We start from the raw sequence: 10,390 nt of genomic DNA on the forward strand, positions 1-10,390 counted from the left end.
AACAAACTAGTGGCTACCAGTGAGGAAGGCAAAATAGGGAAAGGGGATTAAGAGGTACAAACTACTATGTATAAAATAAATAAGCAACAAGGATATATTACAAAGCATGGGTAATACAGCAAATATTTTCCAACTTTAAATGGATTATAATCTGTAAAATTTTGAATCACCATGTTGTACATCAGAAATAATATAATATTCTAGACCAACTACACCTCAATAAAAACAAAGCAAAACAAAACCCACTTGAATTTCTTGAATGCCAGGGAGGAACAATATTAGAGAATGAAATCTAATGAAGGTAAAGGTTTAACTAGTGAGGAAAATATTTTTGTAAAGAGGTTATACCAGATTCAATTCTTAATGAATTGAATCGTCATTCTTAAGTGAGAATCATTAAGTTATGAAATTAGCTGTGTAAAATCATTTTTTTGATCAGAGCATATAAATAATATTTAAAATGATAGAGTGTATAACATGCTGTTTGGTTAGAATGGATTGTACAGCCCCTTCCCCTAGTGATTTTGCACTAAATTCTGAGGATAAGTAGATATGAGCTTGGATGGAACTCTGAAAAGAAATGGGAACTCATTCCTATGAAAGGACTACAACTGTAATTTCAAAGAAAAGTGGTTTGTGTGATTTCTAGTAATTCTTGGGAGAAAACGGAACAGGGAATATAATCTTAAAATGTAATGGTATGGGACATAGGCTTGCAGTAAAGAGGTGGAAAAGTATACCTACAAAAGAATTCTTTATAAATCCACAAACTGTGGGGAAAGCAGCTTTGAGAATATTTGAAGTAAAAAGGACAGAAAACAAATGCTATAACTGGTGCAGCATATTACAGCCACCTGGATGGATTAAAGGTACAGAGAAGTTATCTTGACAACCATCTCAGAGATTGAATAGAGGAGGGAGAGACTTGAGCTATCCCTATAGATGCTGAAAATCTCACCATCTAAAAACAACAGGAAAGTTCTCAGCTCTATGACTTGCAAGCTAAGTCTGTCCACAAGGAGAATGCCACTACTTCGTCCTTCTCTTCATCCACTAAGTGAATAGCTACTGCGTGCCTACTTTGCTCCAGGAACTGGGAATGTAAGAATGGATAAGAAAAAGCTTCTGAAATTTAAATTAACATGACAAAATATTGTGACATGTACACAAGCAGAGGTATGCAACAAAGGGCATAATAGAGCTCTGCAAGGTGGGGTCTACAAAGAAGGTCAGCTAGGTTGGGACCTGAGAGACAGGGATGCAGGTGTGAAGGAAGAATGTACTGCCTGGAAGAAAGCGCATCTCAGAAGCAGAGAGAAGTTTGGTACGGCTGGAACCTCTTAAAGAGGTAAGACAGGTGACTGAAGAGGTGGGCATGTGAATTTGGGAAATGAGAAACTTGTCCAGTGAGTTAAGAAAAATGCAACATAATCAGATTTGAATTTTAAGAGGTTTACATTGACTCTAGTGTGAAAAATATATTGGAGGAGAGCAGGAAGGGGCTGGTGAGTCACATTGACTTCATTTTCTTGAGGCAAGGTTGCAGAATTGCTAGATCAGGGAAATCCAGTAGGCAAAATGTTTTTAGATTTCATCATGGTATTTTGATGAGCTCTCTTGTCAACAAGTTCCAGACATATGTACTGGATGATAGTACAATTAAGTAGATTAATCACTAGACTCCAACTTATCTTTCTAGTCTTCTCTCTCCTTGCTCCCCTACACCTCCTCATGCTTCAGTCATTAAATTCCTTGTGGATCCCTGTACACACCCTGTATGTTCCAACCTCATTGCCTTTGTTCACAATGTTCTCTTCACCTGGAGTGACATCCTTTCATCTCCTAAGCATTGAAACTGTCCGTTGTTCAGTGGGCCACCTCCCTCGCACATATATTTGTGCTTGCCTTATGATCCTTGCCTTACTCTACCTTGCACTACAGTCATTTGGTAACTATCTAATACTCCCTACCACATTTTAATGTACTCGAGGGCAGGAATTTTTTCATTTTCCTTGGCATCATGATAATGAAGGTTATACTAGTACCACCAACATCTTCAGTGTTTTTCTGCCAGACACTTTAGAAAGCTCCTCGTCATCTTTATTTCCAAGTAGCAGTTCAATGTACTAGTTAAAAGCAAAAATACAGTGGTCACCCAGACCCAAGTTACCTCCTGGCTGTAACAGTTATTGACTGTGTGACTTGGGGCGAGTTGTTCAACCTCTCTGAGCTTAAAAATCTGTAAACTCTTAAGGTTGTTTTGATGATTAGACTAGTGTTTAAAAAGCATTTAGGGGAATTCCCTGGTGGTCCAGTGATTAGGACTCGGCGCTTTCACTGCGGTGGCCTGGGTTCAATCCCTGGTTGGGGAATTAAGATCTTGCAAGCTGAGTAGTGGGCCTAATAATAATAATAATAATAATAATAATAATAATATAAGAAAAAGTAAAATAAAATGCATTTAGTACAATGCTTAACACTTAAGAGCTCAGAATACAAATAATCTTTGTGATATCACTGCTAAACCCATTACACAGATACTAGGGAAACACAAAGATGCATGTGGACTCCTTTCAGGGAGCTCACAATTCAGTGGAGACCAAAACTTGTCAATACAGTTTAATTTTTGATAAATATTCATCCTGAAACTAGGAAAATGTGAAAATGGCAGAGAAACACTATGAACATTTCACATTCAGATAGATGTTACAGGAAATACTACATAATGATTAAATCATTTTCCTTATATGGCACATTTAGATTACCTCCATGTAGTACATTAATATTTTATGCAAAAATTATAATTACCCATACAACTTTTTTTTAAATGATGGCGAAAAATCACCATGGGAATATATCAAGGAAGAAAGGAAAAAAGATATTGAGAATTTTTTAAAAGCTTCTTTTTGTAGTAAACAACTGTAATCTTCACCCATTAACTTCCCTCTCTTTAAATTAGACATTTAAAGTTAGGGGAAGCCACAGAATCTTGGAGCTTGGGAAGAGCCCTAATTGCCATCTAGCCCAGAGGGGGAAGAAAAGGCTCAGGGACCTGAGATTTCATCTGGGGCAGAATCTGATGTGCTGGTTTATTTTCTTTGCCCCACAGCTCCTCTCCATCCTTTATCATGCTGTTCTCTGCTCTGGGAAGCTGACCTCTATGAACTGTGTCCACAAGCTCTCTTGTCCTGGTTGGTTTCTGCCAAAGGAAATCACCATCAGGAGGTGCCAGTTTCAGAGAGAGGGAGTTGAGGTATTTATGCCCCCAATTCCTGCTCTGATAATCTGTGGCTTGTGTGAATACCTTGATGGAAGTCTGCAGACCCATCAGAGCCCCGTGCCCTTTTATGCACCTAAACTTCCTTTTGCCTTTTTAGCCATAGGGGTGGCTAAACTAGCCGCCTCAGGATTTCACTCTCTTGCTGATTTAATCATACTCTGTCCACCTTTTTTGTAAATTGCTCCATCTTTAAACTCCTCAATTACTCTGCTTGAACATGCCACCTGGGACATTGTTGGTATCCTGTCCAACTTCCCTGGTTTCTAGTTCAGCACTTCCCTTTGCCCACCCCCCCCCCCCCGCCCCACGCACACACACACGCGCACACACGCGCACACACACACACACACACACACACTATGCTTCCACATGGAGATAAAGGATTGCTTTCATGGAATAGGGTTTTACTCCCTTATTCAAAAATTGTATTTTCTTGGAAATATTTTGATAGTTAAGAATTGACTGCAGTTTCAGTCTCTTTTGTGATGACATTGCAATTTCTTTGCAGAACAGTTCAGAAAAAAGATTGGAATTTTTCCTAGGTGAATTGCTGATAGAACCACATATATTTCTCAGTTCTTGTCCTTCCTCTGATTAAAATAAAAAGAGGTTATTCTATGAGATATTGGAGCCACAGAATAATGAGATAAACTCACAAATAAAATCCATCTTAAGAATAAACCAGAAGTCCATGAATGCAATATTTCAACTCTAACGTAGCACAAAGAGAAGGCAGGCTGAAAGAAAAAAGGCCAATGGAGATGTTTTCTTTACCTATCTTATAATAGTTTTCCTTTTATAAAAATAATGAAAGAATAGCTTAGGGGGTGGGGAGAATTGGTGGGAAGATAAGACACGCATGCCTGGTGCTGAATAAAAGAACATTTGTACCTAGTACATTGTAGAAATTGTTCAAGAACAGTTCAGCCATGTAAAAATATGACCCTGTTAATACCACCAAGGTCAATCAAACTCATAGTTATTGACTCAGAAAGAACTGGCCTTACAGGATACCATTGCTCAAAGCGTGCTAGAATTTATACCCCCAGTTATTAGCATTTGGAAGATAAATCTGAAAACTGAGAAATTAATTGTACAGAAATTATGATTAAAAAACTCATCCCTTTATTTTTCCTGGTGGATAAGACTTTAAAGAGATGCCATAAAAATCTAAAGTAGCTACCCAGTGACTCTATCACAGCACCATTATTTTCATTATTTGAACAGCAGTTATTGCTATCTGATATTTTTCTTATTTACATATTTATTTGTTTTGGCTTTATTTTCCTAATAGAATTTAATCCCCATAAGAACAGATATCATACTTTTTATTCACTGCTTGTTGAACAAATTAATTAAATATTGACTCATAAATAATAATCTGTAGAGAGTTACCCATTAAACTTCAAATTCATATATCTCAGAACCAACAATCATAGTGTCCTTGTTCGAATAAGAGTAAAGAATATGTTGAAGAGTATGTTTATTATTACCCCATTTATGCAAAAGGATAAAACAGGTTTTTTTTCAAAAAAAAAGAACCATTTGTATATGTGTATTGTGTGTTGAAAGTAACGCACATACATAAAGAAAAAATTTACAAGTCTAAAGGTTTTTTTAATTACCAAATTGTAATCCATTTTTTCTTTCAGAGAATCAGATTTGGGAGGTTTTACATCTTTCAGACTTCCATTTGATTTGGTTACAAGGGACAGGTGTTACTTTCACAATTTATAAAAGAAAAAAGTAGAATCATGAGATCAAATCCTGTAATACAGTGACTTTGGAGACAACTATTGGACCAAGTTAGAATCTGAATTCATAACAAATTATGATTTTGGTATTCCTCTCTCATTCCCTCTGTCTTTCTGTTACTAGAGTAACGAAATCCCTCCCGGATTTCAGCTCCTATCCCCAATCCACCCCAATAATATATTTTCCAACCACCTTTCTACCCACAACCATACACCTTGTTAATATTTTTCTGCCCAATAATATTTCTAGGCTGAGCCAACTTTCAGGTTGTAGATACTGAAGGGGAAAAAGAACAATCTTGTGGGACGGGATGAGAAATATTGAAGGTGGTTGGAGGAGGTAGGCTGGGGAAAAGAGACAAGAGCTCTAAAGTGATTTCTTCTGCTTCCTACCTTCCCCCAAAACAGAGCTCCTAAATGTCTCTTTGTACATAGATCCAGGTAATATGTCTTAGAGCTAGAAATACTGGAGTATCAAGTATCCCCACATTTGAGCTGGCATTTTGCCTACTAGTCCATGAACTCTCTCATTGGATACACCCTGAAGCCTTCTTGGAGATTGCAGGTCATAAATGTGCATGATTAATTGCTTATGTTGAAACCAAAAATAATGTTTCCAGAACATTCAGACTACAGGGTGAAGCAAGATCCCAGCGGGTAAGAACAGAAATCTCTGTTAGGGAGCCTGACAGTGATGGCTGAAGAAAGATTGAGCTCACTGGGGCAACCTGATAAACATTTCTGGTAGGTAGAATAACAAAAGGATCAGAGTAGACAATGGAAATCTGTTACAGATTGGAAAAGACACCTAACAAATTAAAAAGGACACAGGCTATGGGACAGAAACTTAGGCAAGAGAAGAGATATTTGTAAAGCAATTGTCAAGAGAAGTTCACAACTTAGCTTCTAAGTAAAATTAACCCATTCTGATAGGAATGTAGAAGCAGTATGGTGTCTCCCCAATACATAGATCCTTATAGGTATCTACTGCCTATGGGTAAAAACAAATGATTTGTTATTTCCATCTTCTGGTTTATAAACTATAATTGCCTCCCTTGGGATTGTAACCGTGTGTACACAAAAACTTGCACTAAATATATTGCAAAAGTTCTGCCCAGAATCGAATAAAGAGAGCCCAGTGTTGGCTTCAGTTGAGGCCATACGCTCTTAAAGATCTCTTCTTACTGTTGAAGACCACCCTAAACACATTTGGAAGGGTGATTGCTAGTCCAGAATAATACAGCCATTTTACTTCTTCAGTGGTGAGGTTGGCCAAAGGTGGTTCATGTCTGAAGCCCCAGAAATTGCTGTTATACAGATATGGACAGTTTCTAAGTGCAAGCTAATTCCCAGGGGCTGGGGCAGATCCAGTCCTGATGTTTACTAATTCCTGGGCCTTCGTCTCCCATCTCTCCTCCTCCTCAGTGACCTACCCGAGGGAGGAGTAGCTGATCTTCACTTCTTTCTCCACACCGTCCAGGTTTGTCATACACCCCCCTTTCTCAAGAGGCAAATCTCAGTGATGTAGCCGAGATGATACCTCCTTCTGAGGGAAGTTCTCAAGTAAATCCAAGGTACCGTATTTCTACGTTTCTAAATCAGGCTACTGTCTGTGACTCTAAGGTGATTTTTTTTTTATCCTGGCTTAAACAATGTAGTCTCTGGCACTTCTCTCTTTAAAGAAGGGGAAAAGCACAAATTTTACTTCTAATTGGTCACTACCGGGTAGAGGACCCCTGTGCATGTGTAACTTCTGCTTTCAAAATTAGAAAGAGTGCAGCAAGGTACAAATCACTATCTTTAGATGTCTTGAAAACCTCAGGGCTTCGTGATTCTCTGTAAAGCAGAACTTTGTACTCATAAAGACTCTTTTGGCTGTAAATGACAGAAATATAACAGCATCTATCAAAAGCAAAAAAGTGCTCACTTAACAGAATTCCAAGTGTGTCCATGTGGTGTTGTCAGGGCTCTCTCATTCTATATCGCAGACCTGCATGAGTCACTTTTTCTTTAGGTATTGACTTAAGGTTCTCGCCATGTGACAAGAAAGGTTGTCAAGCCCATACCCTTACAGAGTATGAACCAAAAGAAAGAGAGAACACTCTTACAGTATACTGTATGTGTGTGCATATATATATATATATATATATATATATATATAGTATTACTCCCATATATTGAATTGCATGAGTGTTTTGCTTGGCTCTGCTTAGGTCACATGTGCACCCTGTTAATCATTGTGAACAGGGAATTGGGGTTCCATGACTACCCAAGTCTGATTATAATTTCCTTTTGGGTGAAGGCAAGTTGATTGGCAGTGCAGGACAGCCACAGAAACACTTGGAAAGAGGAGAGATATTTCCGCAATGGCAAAAGAAAAGCTGGGTTTAAAATCAGACTGGGAAAAGGATATTGCACTGGCTCTTCTTCAGCCTGTGACTGGCTGAGTTTGCAAGGTTCTACTGAGAGCCGTAGCCCATCCAGTCCTGTATGTGGCTTCATCAGGCACTCAGGTAAGCACGAAAGACTCAGTACAAACCTTTGACCTCATGTCCACAGATTTGAACTGGGTCTTTGGGGTTAACCTGCAGACTTGTTTGATAAAATGTGCTGTCACTGATGCAAATTGGAATGTCAGTAATAGCCTTATTGACTTTGGTGCTGGAGCATGGGATCTGAAAAGTCATTTGTTCTGCAATCTTTCAGAAGGACAGGGGCCAGGTAATATGATCTTCTTTTACTGCGGTATTACTGGAAAAAGGATTGAACTTTTGTTCTAGTTTCATTTTCTGCTAATATGTAGTTGTGGCTGAGGGCAGTTTACTTCACCTCCTTGGAACTTGGTTTTCTAATGCGTTAAAGGAGGTGGTTATGCTGGTTGACCTCCAACATTTTTGATCTTTCAGCTCTGAATTTCTAAGGTTTAACTTTTTTCATTGGTTTTCTTCTGACACATGGGCTGGAAAAGATGAGACCATGGTAAGAGTTGGGCAAGTCTTTGTACTAGACAATTGGAAAGGATGTCTAAAAGATCATTAAAAGACAGATGGCTATGTTTTGCTTAAGCTTTTCTAAAAGAGCCTGGCTTGAACAAAATAGCTGTAAAATGTATGTATTTTCACAATTGTGGGAAATTTGAATATGGCTTAAATATTAGATGGTATTAAGGAATTAAAATTATTATACTTTTCTTCAATGTGATAACATAATTATATGGCAAATTATGGAAGAAAGTGGGAAGTTGTCCTTATTTTTCAGTGACATATAGTTAAATATTTAGGGTTATATGTCATGATAGCTATGATTCATTCACTTACAAATACTTGAGCAAAAGAAAAAATATTTAAATCAAATGTGACAAAATATCAGCAATAAATCTCAATGAAGTTTCTATGGCTATTTCATATACACTTCTCTCAGTTTTTCTGTAAGCTTGAAAATTTAAAAAAAAAAAAAAAGACGATTGTCCTTTAAAGTTTCAGCTGTGTCTACCTTACCTCTTTATTTCAAATACAGTTCAAGTTTTCAGTTTTCTCAGGTGAAAAGCACTTTAAGGCCTTTAAGTCAGATCAAATATGGCTCCTGGATTTCCAGCCTTAGCAATGAGTTACAAGGTAGCAAAGTGGTACTCTATTTCTTAGGAAATAATGAGCTCAGAATCCTTAATATTAAATACACTCCCACATACACACAGATACCTGAATCCTTGTAGTTTTTGCTGATTGTACAGATTAGGCTGAAGGATGTAGTGGCTATGCATTCAGACCCTGAAGCCAATTATCTGGGTTGGGATGCTCCTTGCCCCACCACTTATCACCTGTGTGACCTTGAACAAGTTACTTAACACCTTGTACCTGAGTTTCCCCAGCTGTAAAATGGGAGCAAATATTATCACCCATGTGATGGGATCCTTCTGAGCATTAGGAATATGATGCACTTAAGCCAGTTCTTGGCACTTAACAAGTATTAATTATTATTTGTATATTTTGCTATAGGAAAGCCAGGAAAGGTCAAGGTCAATGTTTAAGGAGAAAAATACTTTTGCCTTTCAGGTGACAAAATTTGTTTACCCTAATGTGAACAGCACTGAGAGAGAGTATTTTTAAAAACAGAAAGGGCAGCATGGCAATGTGGTGTCTCTTCCATCTTACTAATTTCCCGTAACAAGTGGCTTAAAGTTTTCTCAAAACCCGGTTTTTAGAAAGCTGTAAGCCACTTGTTACGGGAAATTACTAAGATGTGAGGAAAAAATGTTTCTCAAGAATCTCCAAAAATAACTACATTTTCCCAACAATTTCAGGCTGAAAGGATATTTGATAGACGCTGCATGGTACTGGCAGACATATTAAAATGTGTGGTTGTTATTACAGCATATCCTGCAATCATTTATAACCAAGTAAGATTCCTTCATTAGCTTATGTACCTATTATAAGTTCTTACTGAAAACCAAGGACTTGATCTCTTTGTAATAAGTTAGTTTCCCATTATCTCTGACCTTGTAAAATTAAATGTTGCCCAAGAATATAAAAAAAGAATTTTTTTTCAGTGGAGCTACTATCATTATCCTTTTGCTTTCTGGACCTTATTATAAAAATTCAAGGCTATTTGGATTTATCTAATAAAACTTCAGAGAAATTGCCAAAGACTTGGGTTTCATATCTGTGGTTTTTATTTAATAATGATGCCTACATTTGAACCAAAGTAAATCTTTTTCTTCTTAGCAAGGTAAGTAGTAGATGATTTCTCTATTGAAGAGTCTTCCAGAGCCTTTGAGTCCTCTACCATGCCAAACTTAATTCTTTGCACATCGCAAAGAACTGTTTAAAATAATGTGTATGGATGTTAACTAGACATCTTGTGGAGATTATTTTGCAGTATATACAAATATCAAACCATTATGTTGTATACCTGAAGGTAATATAATATTGTAATTCGATTACGCCTTAATAAAAAATAATTTGTATAACTGAAATTGTTGTATTGCTAGAATTTACATGCAGAAATTCTTTAGTGTCTACACTACAAGAAGAGCAACTACAAGAAGCTAAGTCCTTCAAATTCTTTTGTTAAGGAGAAACCAGGTAAAAGAGACTAAATAATTTAGACTTGAGTCTGTTATCCTTCTGAATTCAACTTAAATCAGGGAAATTTGTTCTTCTCAGGGAGCTGTTGATATCCCTTTGGAAAACAAGGTCATTTCCGTTCAAGTCACATCACTCTCTTTGCAAACAAGTCCAACTGCAGTGTGGCAGAAAAGAGAGGATATCTCGGCAGGAAGACATGGACTCTAGGCTCCCTTTGGTCCCAAAGACTCAGTTTCTGGTTAAGGCAGAGGTGATGACTTTTTAACTCTGTG

The sequence above is a fragment of the Hippopotamus amphibius genome, chromosome 10 (assembly GCF_030028045.1).
Source record: "Hippopotamus amphibius kiboko isolate mHipAmp2 chromosome 10, mHipAmp2.hap2, whole genome shotgun sequence".
Taxonomy (NCBI): domain Eukaryota; kingdom Metazoa; phylum Chordata; class Mammalia; order Artiodactyla; family Hippopotamidae; genus Hippopotamus; species Hippopotamus amphibius.